The sequence below is a fragment of the Hyperolius riggenbachi genome, chromosome 12, assembly GCF_040937935.1.
Source record: "Hyperolius riggenbachi isolate aHypRig1 chromosome 12, aHypRig1.pri, whole genome shotgun sequence".
Lineage (NCBI taxonomy): Eukaryota > Metazoa > Chordata > Amphibia > Anura > Hyperoliidae > Hyperolius > Hyperolius riggenbachi.
This window is the reverse complement of record NC_090657.1, coordinates 204890353-204901281: the sequence shown is the minus strand read 5'-3', so window position 1 is coordinate 204901281 and position 10929 is coordinate 204890353.

Below are 10929 nucleotides of genomic sequence, written 5' to 3'. Positions count from 1 at the left end.
GCCATACACACGTAAATTAGTGCTTTATTGTTAGGACAGCACTGAAGAGCACAAGAGCTATATGTAGGTATGTCGCTAAGGTACAGCCAAACAGCAAGTATGTTCAGTGTAGGGGTGAAGAGGGCCAACAGGGCGCTGGATGATAGAGTGAGCTCGGTACCGCTCATTCTCTGCCTGAGAAGTGATGTGAATCTGCACACATTAGATGGATGCTAACCGATGGGGATTGGACCCCAATCCTTCGCCGATCAACTTATTTCGGCACGCAGCTCTGAGAGCCGAGCGCCGAAAACTGGGCGCTCCATAGCAGCAATGTTATGCTGCGCGGGGCACGTAGCGGTAATTCGGGGCTCTGGCGGCTGCCAGACCCCGAATTACATCTCCCAACTCGGAGGGGGAATAGTATTTAACGCCACCTCAGTATTTTGCCGTCATTCGTCTCTCACCGCGCCGAACTGAGCGGTGCCGACATGACATGCACCCGATCCCTCGGACATCACTGGGGTGAGGCAGCAGAGATGCGTAGGAAGCCTGCAGGCTTGCGACATGTTCTGTTGCAAGACAAGGTGGCGAAGGGCCAAAGGAGTGGTGCAGATGTGACATTACACAGCAGGCGAGGCGAATGGGGAGAGAAAAAGCTATTGGCTGCCGTTTAGCCAAATTGATCTACCTAGGGGATCGTTGCTCAGGCACACATGCCAGATTACTGACTGAGGACACAGACAGTGTGTGTTTGGGCCTTAGAACTTAAAGCGGAATATAACCCTGCATTTCAACTTTGCTCTAAAACATTATTTACAGTATATTATATGCAACCAGCAATTTTTTTTTTTACTAGACCAGCATTGGAAGGGTTACACAGGGTTTTAAAGTCCCTGGAGATTTTTGCAGACGCATCCGAACTTGAGTTAGATACTTTTTGTTTACACAAATGTATCTAAGTGTTTATTGTGACTCATCTCTCTCACTGAGAAGGAGTTGGAGGACAGCCAAAGAGTGTGTAACATTTCTAAATATATACATATAACTAAATAGAATGTAACTATCTGAACGTCTGCACGGAACTTAAAACCTCTGTGTTTAACCCTTCCAATGCTGGTCTAGTAAAAAAAAAAATGCTTTTTGCATATAATATGCTGTAAATAATGTTTTAGAGCAAAGTTGAAATGCAGGGTTATATTCCGCTTTAAGGTAATAGGCAGGCATCATTCTCTATGCACTTCACTCCATTGAGCAGAAAATGAATGTCCTCACCCTGCGTTTCCTGCTCTTGGAGAACATTAATGTACTTATCTGTTTCTTTGCGCACCTGTGTACTCAAATATCTCAGGGTCCATACTGCAGCTTGCAGCCTTATTACTTAGATGCTAACTGGAGATTAATCACTGTGACTAGGAGACTGAAGATGGCATTTCTTTTTAGAAACAAACTTTTTGGTCCACAGAGATTGCAATTATCTGAGAGAGGAAGGATATAAAGTATACTATGGTCAGAGCAGTGGCTGGATAGTGTACTGGTGAAGGGCTTCACCTCTGACACGGAAGACCAGGGTTGAAATCTCGTCTCTTTCTGTTCAGTAAGCTGCACCTATTCAGCAAGTAGACCTATATAAATGTGACTATCCTCTGTAATAATATGCAACTGTCTCTGCGTCCCTGTGCTTGACTTCCTGTGTGTGTGTGTCTGTGCAGGCAGGGACGCAGAGACTGCGTAGAGCGGAGGGAGGACGGGGCCAGAAAGAGTGTGTGTGTGTGCGTGCGGTGGGCGCACGCATGCACGAGCAGCGCGCGTGCGGGCGTGTGCATGAGCGGCGTGTGGGCGCCCTGTAGGAGTGCAGGCAGACCTAACCCGTTTTTAAATGAGCTAAGGTTACTAGTATTAGGTATATTACCAAATACGGAAAGTGAAACTAATTACTATTCTTCAGGGGCGTAGCAATAGGGGTTGCAGAGGTAGCAACCGCATCGGGGCCCTTGGGCCAGAGGGGCCCCGAAGGGCCCTCCCTCAACTACAGTATTAGCTCTCTATTGGTCCTGTGCTCATAATAATCACTTCTATAGATGCTTTAAATAGTGGTAATCATTAACAAACTGTCACCCATCCCCTTCTTGCACCTCTGACACTGTAGTTGCCATTGGCAGGTTTTGGTGCGCCGTATCAATAGCTATGTATAGAGTGCTTGGGGGGCCCCATTGTAAACTTGCATCGGGGCCCACAGCTCCTTAGCTACGCCACTGCTATTCTTTATCTATAAAGCAACATAATATTGTACAGCAGTGTAATATTAGATGTGTATGGTATATTCTAAGCTGATATAGTTTTTTAAATTAAATACAGACAGCACTTTTCTCATTACCCTTAGAAATTCATATAGGCCGGTTTTAGGGTAGTGCTCCTAATATATAAACTCATCCCGCATTTGGCATAATCCATTATTTCATTCAAAGGAAACTAAACAATACAATTACCTTAAAGAGAATCTGTACTCTAAAATTCTTACAATAAAAAGCATACCATTCTATTCATGATGTTCTCCTGGGCCCCTCTGTGCTGTTTCTGTCACTCCCTGCTGCAATCCTGGTTTGTAATTAACAGTTTTAGGCAGTGTTTACAAACAAAAGACATGGCTTCTAACCAGAGTATGATAGGCTGAGAATAGCTTACTGTGTGATTCATGCAGAGCTTGGAGAGGGTGTGTAAAGCTTCTGCCAATGACAAGCAGTGCTGCACATTCCACACATTCCAGCCTCAGCCCGACAGAGGAAAGAAGATAAGATTTATTACAGAGACAGTGCAACTAGAAAAGGCTGCAGTAAGACAGAGCACATTACAACAGGCATAGGAATCTATAGGATAGAAGAAATAAGGCTCAAATTTTTGTTACAGAGCCTCTTTAAATGATTTTACAAAAAAAATGTATAGATGTATAGTGCTTTTAACACATGCTGCCCAATTATGTTGTTGGGGTTGGAGGGGAAGTCATGCTCCTCAATTATGTTGTTTGGGGGATATGCTGCCTAATGATTTTGTGTGTGTGTGTGTGTGTGTGTGTGTGTGTGTGTGTGTGGGGGGGGGGGGTATGCTAATAATGCTGTTTGGTGGATGCATGTTGCCTAATTATGATCTAAGATTATATTATAGAAGCAATTGTTCTGGAAGAGTACGTAAGATGTTTATTTTATTTGGACTCATATGTATGTATCCAGAGTCTCATTCATTGGTGATCCTTGTAAACAGGCTGACTGTGATACTGATGGACAACGTGGCCACAGATGGATAAATATCTGCACAGTGTTGAGGTGCCCATACACACATCAATTTATCTGCAGATTCAATCATTGTGATCAAATCGGATGAGAACCACTTCCTTTAAATTTTCGATCGATCTAGTTAATATTCTTAAAGGTGTACCGCTACGCGTTGATTAAGTTGTCCTATTGTGTACATTTTTTGTTTCTCTTTAATCTATCATTAGTTGAGTTTGCCCTAGGCTTAGCATTGCAGCACTAGTAGGACAGGGCTATTAGCAAAGTTTTCTTTTCTTTTCAGCATTGTTGTAGATTACAGTATATTTGATATGTTTGTATTGTGTTTGCTTTCATGATTTGCAAAAAAATAAAAATTTAAACATTTTTAATCAATTACTCAAATCCAGGTCGATTGGAGGCAAATCAGGGGAGGCGGTAGATCAATAGCCCATAAAATTGCACTGGATCAAAACTTTGCAACGCTGCAGCTTGATCAATTTTCAGTAGATTCCCTGCTGGAATATACTAAAAATTGATGTATTGTGTGTGGTACAAATTGATTCCTTTCGTAAAGGAATTTCAAATGACTGTTATGGAACATTGGGTAGAAATCTCTATGCATCTATAATCTCCAAACCGTTCTTGGACCTTCCTCAATCAAATCCTGACATCATTATCCTTAAAGGACAACTGAAGTGAGAGGGATATGAAGGCTGCCATATTTATTTTCTGGTAAACAATACCAGTTGCCTGGCTGTCCTGCTGATCCTCTGCCTCTAATACTTTCAGCCATAGCCCCTGAACAAGCATGCAGCAGATTAGGCGTTTCTGACATTGTTGTCAGATCTGACCATTTTAGCTGCAGCGAAATAGATGAAAAGGGTTGCCAGGCAACTGGAATTGTTTAAAACAAAATAAAAAAATATGGCAGCCTCCATTTACCTCTCACTTCAGTTCTAGTCCTTTAAGAGGACCTCAGAGGACCCTCTAGTCAAATGTTAAGTTGTTGGCAGCATTCCAATATATTGCCCCATTTAATTTCCTTGAAACTTCAACTCTGCTCATCATCTCTAAGCTTCAGGTCTAAATATAGAGTCTGTAAATCCACTTACCTGTAGGTGTGCTGACAACAACGTGAGATAGCGCTCAAACATTAGCCTGACCCATCTGTCTGCAAAAATAAAAACAGGTATGAAAAGAGGACTCTGCTCTGGCTCTAAACATTCCTGACGTCTAACGCCTTGGAAAATGTGCAGCCCCTGTAGGATTGATCACGTTTGACATTGATATATCTGGGGACGGTTCATTATGAACTTGTGTGGTTCAGTAATATGTCTGAACCTGACACATACATTGCAGAAGGAGACAGACTGACAAAACTGCAACACAAAGTGACTGTGAAGTCGTAGGACTTGGCAATATCAGCTGAACACATGGTAATATACTGCATAATCAGAGATTACCTATAGACAAACCTCAGGGATAAAATCTCTGCAGCTCCACAGACTGCAGGAGATGTAAGGAAATACAAAATAAAGTGACTGAGTTTCTGAGTTCTCTATTAGTCAGTGAAGCAACTTAAAAAAAAATAAAGGTAGCCATGCACAATATATTTAAAAAAATATATATATTTTAAATGTGGAAATTACAATCAATTTTTCTTTTTGCAACATCTGAAAAATCACGGACAGATGTATCACACACAAGTGTTCAATCCTTCCCCAATGATGAAAACAAATGATTTAAATCTCCACAAAAAAATTGCTTAGGTCTGTAAATGACAAAACTGACAATCTACCAAACACTGTACGATTTTCATAAAAATTGATCAGAATAATCAGTTAGTCTTTGTTGATAAAAATGGGGATTCCAATCAGATTCCTTGCTCAAATAAAAAAGAAACGTTGATTTTTCTGTAAAGCTGATTTGTGTCTATCAGTAAAATAGAATGTTTTTATTGTGTTGTGTTTGGCCACCTTGAAGGTGGGAACATGCCTCCAATCTTGATTGGCCAATTTTATCACCTCCAAAAATTAAGCTAAAGGTATTGGAGTCTCATTGAGGTGCCACCCACCACTGCTTGCTGTTGTGTGCAATGATGTCATCATGCGTGGTACACAGGATGGCCCTGGGTTGCCAGGAACTTCTTCCCCACACCGAGCATAAATGCAAGGGGTGTATCTCTTAGCAGTGCATGCAAAAAATTATTTTTTGTTTGACAAAAAAAAGTTTATTTTGCAAAAGTCATAAGGCACTAACAATACACGGGCATCTTGACAGGTTTGAAAATAGGCATTAAAATGACATAGCTTTTCCATGCATTGTACACTTTACACAAACAGGTACATGACTTTACATTTTATGTCAGCTGAATACTCACATCGCGACCCCGATCCATCTGCCTGACGACAGGTATACGTCGTGACGTCACATGATGGGCATGAATGAGACTTCAAGCAATCGCAGTACTTTGTGCAGGAGTCATGGTGGATCTTAAAGAGAAACCGTGACCAAGCATTGAACTTCATTCCAGTCAGTAGCCGATACCCCCTTTCCCATTAGAAATGTTTACCTTTTCTCAAACGGATCACCAGGATGCTCTGTATGGCTGATATTGTGGTGAAACCACTCCCACAGTGTGATGTCAGGACCATGGTGCTGACATCACACTATGGGACCCTTGATGCATTGTGGGAAATAAAAGCTGTTCCAAGTGCCAAAAAAGCAAGCAGCAGCTACTTCCACTGACATCAGATGCCAGCAGTAAAAATGTCGCCATGTGATAAATGTCAGAATGTAAATCAGGAAGAGGACAGATTTTACACTGGGTAAACAGTGATTAAATCATTTATACATCATTATTGTAAAAATTAAGCACTTTTGATCATTACCTTATTTTCACTGGAGTTCCTCTTTAAAGATCCGATCCGCCGCGACGGTGATTATCGCCGCACGTCACTAAGCGTAGCCCAGCATCTTCTACTGCATATAATGTGATTACACATGATATGAGTCGCGTGAGGTGACAGCACTAGAGGGAGCAGGAGACGACCACCGAACTTCCTGCTGCTGCACATATGCACAGAAGCAGGTGATAGAACACCCATGGGGCGGGGCTTATTCTGAGGGTGGGGCTTTGTTCAGAGAAGGGGCTTAATCCAAGGACATGGTGCCCCCCATGGCCTGGAATGCCTTTGCCTAAAAACGGCCCTGCCTCTTCTGAAACCTAGCATAAAACCTTTGTTGCTAAACAGTACTTCCCCCAAACCCCCAAAACCTAGCATATCACCGCCAGGTTATGCTGATCATAATCAAAGCCCCCCAACTGTAAAATCAAAATCCCCCAAGCCGCTGTTGTTCCAACTAACTGGCTCACCTTATTCTTTCTGTTATTTCTCCTTCTTTCATCTCCATCACCTCTGAATTTTTCCTTTATCTTTATGAGCCTTTCCCTTCTTTTACTTGGCCAAAAAGTCTTCAGAATCTTTCTAAAAATAAGAATTTGGGTTTATATTCCCAGAGATTTACATGAAAGTGAATCCGGTAAGAATGTATGGAGCGCAGTAAAGGTGCAGAGATGGATATTTTATGGTAATGTACAACGATTGCAGGAAGGAACTGTTTTCCATAAAAGCAGAGCTTTCTACAACAATCAGAGAAGGCGTCAAATCAAAGTCTGGCTGTGATTATGAATTACGTCTGTGTTTACGAAGAATTGACAAACTGATTGGTGACAGAAAAGTTTTTCATCAAAGCCATTCTCCGTTCTCAGATTGCGCCCGCGTTTCTGTCATTATGTTCCGTAGATGTTCCTTGCCTTTCACGTTTCCAAGGAAAATAATTATGGCTCATCAAGGAATTCTGATGACAATGCGAAGATGATCAACAATTCAAGCCTCTCTCTTGCTTTGTTTATTTTGTACTTTTTTTTCTAAGCTATTTTTGTTTAGCCCAACAAAGGGTAAAATAAGAATGTTTTCTTATTAATGTGCATTCGCTCAGAGAGTAATGGGGTCTGTGCCACCAAGGACCCCATGCTGGCCTTATTCTAGATGTCCTGACAAGAGATCACCAGATGTAACGGTTTTTACCATTTTTATATAAAATTCACTGTATCATGTAGCACACTTGTATTGACTTCGGTATTGCCATCCTGGGGCTTGATTCACAAAGCGGTGCTAACTGTTAGCACGCCTGTGATAACCCCCTTAGCATGTCTAAACGAGCTTTTCGCACGCAAAACTTTGTGCGCTCCGTGCGAAGTTCCCATTAAAGCCTATGGGACTTAGCGCGCACATAGGACTTTGCGTGTGCAAAACTTTGGGCGCGGTACTTAGCACGCGATCTGATTGAGAAAACCGGTGCTAACCTACTTAGCACCCTGATTAGCACGCCTAAAGACTTTAGACGTGCTAAGTAGGTTAGCACCGCATAGTGAATCAAGCCCCTTGTGTTTCTGGTTTTCTCTGTTCATGATAATTTGGGAGGAGGGTGAGGGGAGTACAGACAGAGAGGAAAACCGGGTTAGTTGTTAGTGGAAGAAAAAGGAATGATGGTGTGGAGGAGATGGGGAGAGGGATAGGAGAGTGGGAATGAGGAGAAACAAAGAGGGAAAGGGTAGTTGGAAAGAGTAATGGGGGTGGGACAGTAATAGAGTAGTTGGAAAGAGGGATAGGGGAGTAGGAAAGAGGAAGGGTGAGTGAGAAAGAGGGATAGGAGAATGGGAATGAGGTAGTGGGGAGTGAGAAAGAGAGATAGTGGAGTAAGAAAAAAGGGAAGGGGGAGTGGGGAAGAGGGATAGAGGATTAGGAAAGAGGGATATGGGAGTGGGAATGAGGTAGTCGTGAGAGGAAAAGGGGTATAAGAAAGAGGGATAGGGGAGTGGGAATGAGGTAGTGGCGAGTGGAAAAGAGGGAAGGGGGTATGGGAGTGGGAATGAGGGAAGGGTGAGTGTGAAAGAGGGATAGGGGAGAGGGAAAGAGGGATAGGGGAGTGGGATTGAGGTAGTGGGGAGTGTGAAAGAGGGAAGCGGGGTGGGATATAGGCATAGGGGAGTGGGATTGAGGTAGTGGGGAGTGGGAAGGGGAGTGGGATTGAGGTAGTGGGGAGTGTGGAAGAGGGAAACGGAGTGGGAAAGAGGGATAGGGGAGTGGGATTGAGGTAGTGGGGAGTGGGAAGGAGAGTGGGAAAGAGGGATAGGGGAGTGGGATTGAGGTAGTGAAAAAGGGAAGCGGAGTGGGAAAGAGGGATAGGGGAGTGGGATTGAGGTAGTGGGGAGTGTGAAAGAGGGAAGCGGAGTGGGAAAGAGGGATAGGGGAGTGGGATTGAGGTAGTAGGGAGTGGGAAGGAGAGTGGGAAAGAGGGATAGGGGAGTGGGATTGAGGTAGTGAAAAAGGGAAGCGGAGTGGGAAAGAGGGATATGGGAGTGGGATTGAGGTAGTAGGGAGTGGGAAGGAGAGTGGGAAAGAGGGATAGGGGAGTGGGATTGAGGTAGTGAAAAAGGGAAGCGGAGTGGGAAAGAGGGATATAGGAGTGGGATTGAGGTAGTAGGGAGTGGGACAGAGGGAAAGGGAGTGGGAAAGAGGGAAGGGAAGTGGGAAAGGGAGTGGGAAGGAGGGATATGGGAGTGGGAAAGAAGGATAGGGGAGAAGAGTAAGGAGGGAATGGGAATGAGGGTGGAGTGTTAAAGAGGAAAGGGTTGTGAGAGTGAGTGGAGAATGGATAAGGGAAACAGGAGAAGGGAAGAGCAGAGGTGATGGAGGAGTGAAAGATAAGGAACGGCCTAGTAAAAAACATTGTATGAACTATAATGTACAGTCTTTATGTCCTCATACAAGTAACAAGGGTTTCTGCTGGGGATATGGAGCTCTCACAATAGTGACAGCATCATTCTCATTATGCAGAGTGTACAATTATCATCTCCACACAAGAACTTGCAGCCTAATCAGCTTATATCTTTCTGTGGGCAGCTTTAGACAGACCTTAATTCTGCTTTAACAAATGCAATAGGATGCCGGGTGGATTAAGTCGCCATCTGTGCCACCAGGTCACACGCCGGGGGAATGCATGGCTGTTAAATGACCCATTTTGCAATAAGTTGGTAAATTAGATCTTTTTACACAGTTGGCCATCATCCCGACTTTCACGTGTTGCCTTGTTGTGACCCGGTCTAGACGAGTCCCCGCTGAGCCATGAATAGGGAAGGCTGTGCGGCCGATCCGCTAACAGCAGTACAGATAGATGTGGTCATGAGTGATTCCTGAAGGCTTATGTGTCCTCTGAGCTGATTCTAACATTTGTATTTATAGGAAATAAAGATAATACATGTGTGATGGTTATTGGTATTGAGAACATGGCTTCTCATTTCAGTGGAGACCAGTGAATTCACTGAGAAAGTAACCTATCCATTCATTGGAGACCGGTGACATTACTGAGAATACAGCTTTTCCATTCACTAGAGACCGTGACATCACTAACAGCACAGCATTACATTCACTAGAGACAGTGACATCACTAACAGCACAGCATTCCATTCACTAGAGACAGTGACATCATTAACAGCATAGCCTATCCGTTCACTAGAGACAGTGACATCACTAACAGCCCAGCATTCCATTCACTAGAGACAGTGACATCACTAACAGCACAGCATTCCATTCACTAGAGACAGTGACATCACTAACAGCACAGCATTATATTCACTAGAGACAGTGACATCACTAACAGCACAGCATCCCATTCACTAGAGACAGTGACATCACTAACAGCCCAGCATTCCATTCACTAGAGACAGTGACATCACTAACAGCCCAGCATTACATTCACTAGAGACAGTGACATCACTAACAGCCCAGCATTACATTCACTAGAGACAGTGACATCACTAACAGCCCAGCATTACATTCACTAGAGACAGTGACATCACTAACAGCACAGCATTATATTCACTAGAGACAGTGACATCACTAACAGCCCAGCATTATATTCACTAGAGACAGTGACATCACTAACAGCACAGCATTCCATTCACTAGAGACAGTGACATCCCTAACAGCACAGCATTATATTCACTAGAGACAGTGACACCACTAACAGCGCAGCATTACATTCACTAGAGACAGTGACATCACTAACAGCACAGCATTCCATTCAGTAGAGACAGTGACATCATTAACAGCATAGACTATCCATTCACTAGAGACAGTGACATCACTGATAATGCAACCTATCCTTTCACTAGAGACCAATGACATAATTGAGAATGCAACCTAGCTATTCACTAGAGACCAGTGACATCACTAAGAGTGCAGCCTATCCCATCCCCAGAGACCAATTACTTCACTGAGAATACAGCCTATCCCTTGCCCAGAGACCAGTGACATCACTGAGAATGCAAGAAGTTTTGAATCAGGATGACACCATTCATTGGCTAACTAAAAGCTACAAACACACTTGTCAAAAAGACATGCCTTATAGGTACTGAGTCAGGTATGATACACCTGATATATGTTACAAATAAATGTTGCTAAAAACACCACTGCGTACTAGTGCTTTATACAGTGACACTGCCTAAATAGATATAGTAGTATTGTGTTATGGAGGTCCTGGCTGATCCCCCTCCACTTAAACATATGTCAGTGGGGTGTAGCTATCCCACAACACGACTACAAGGTACACTGCA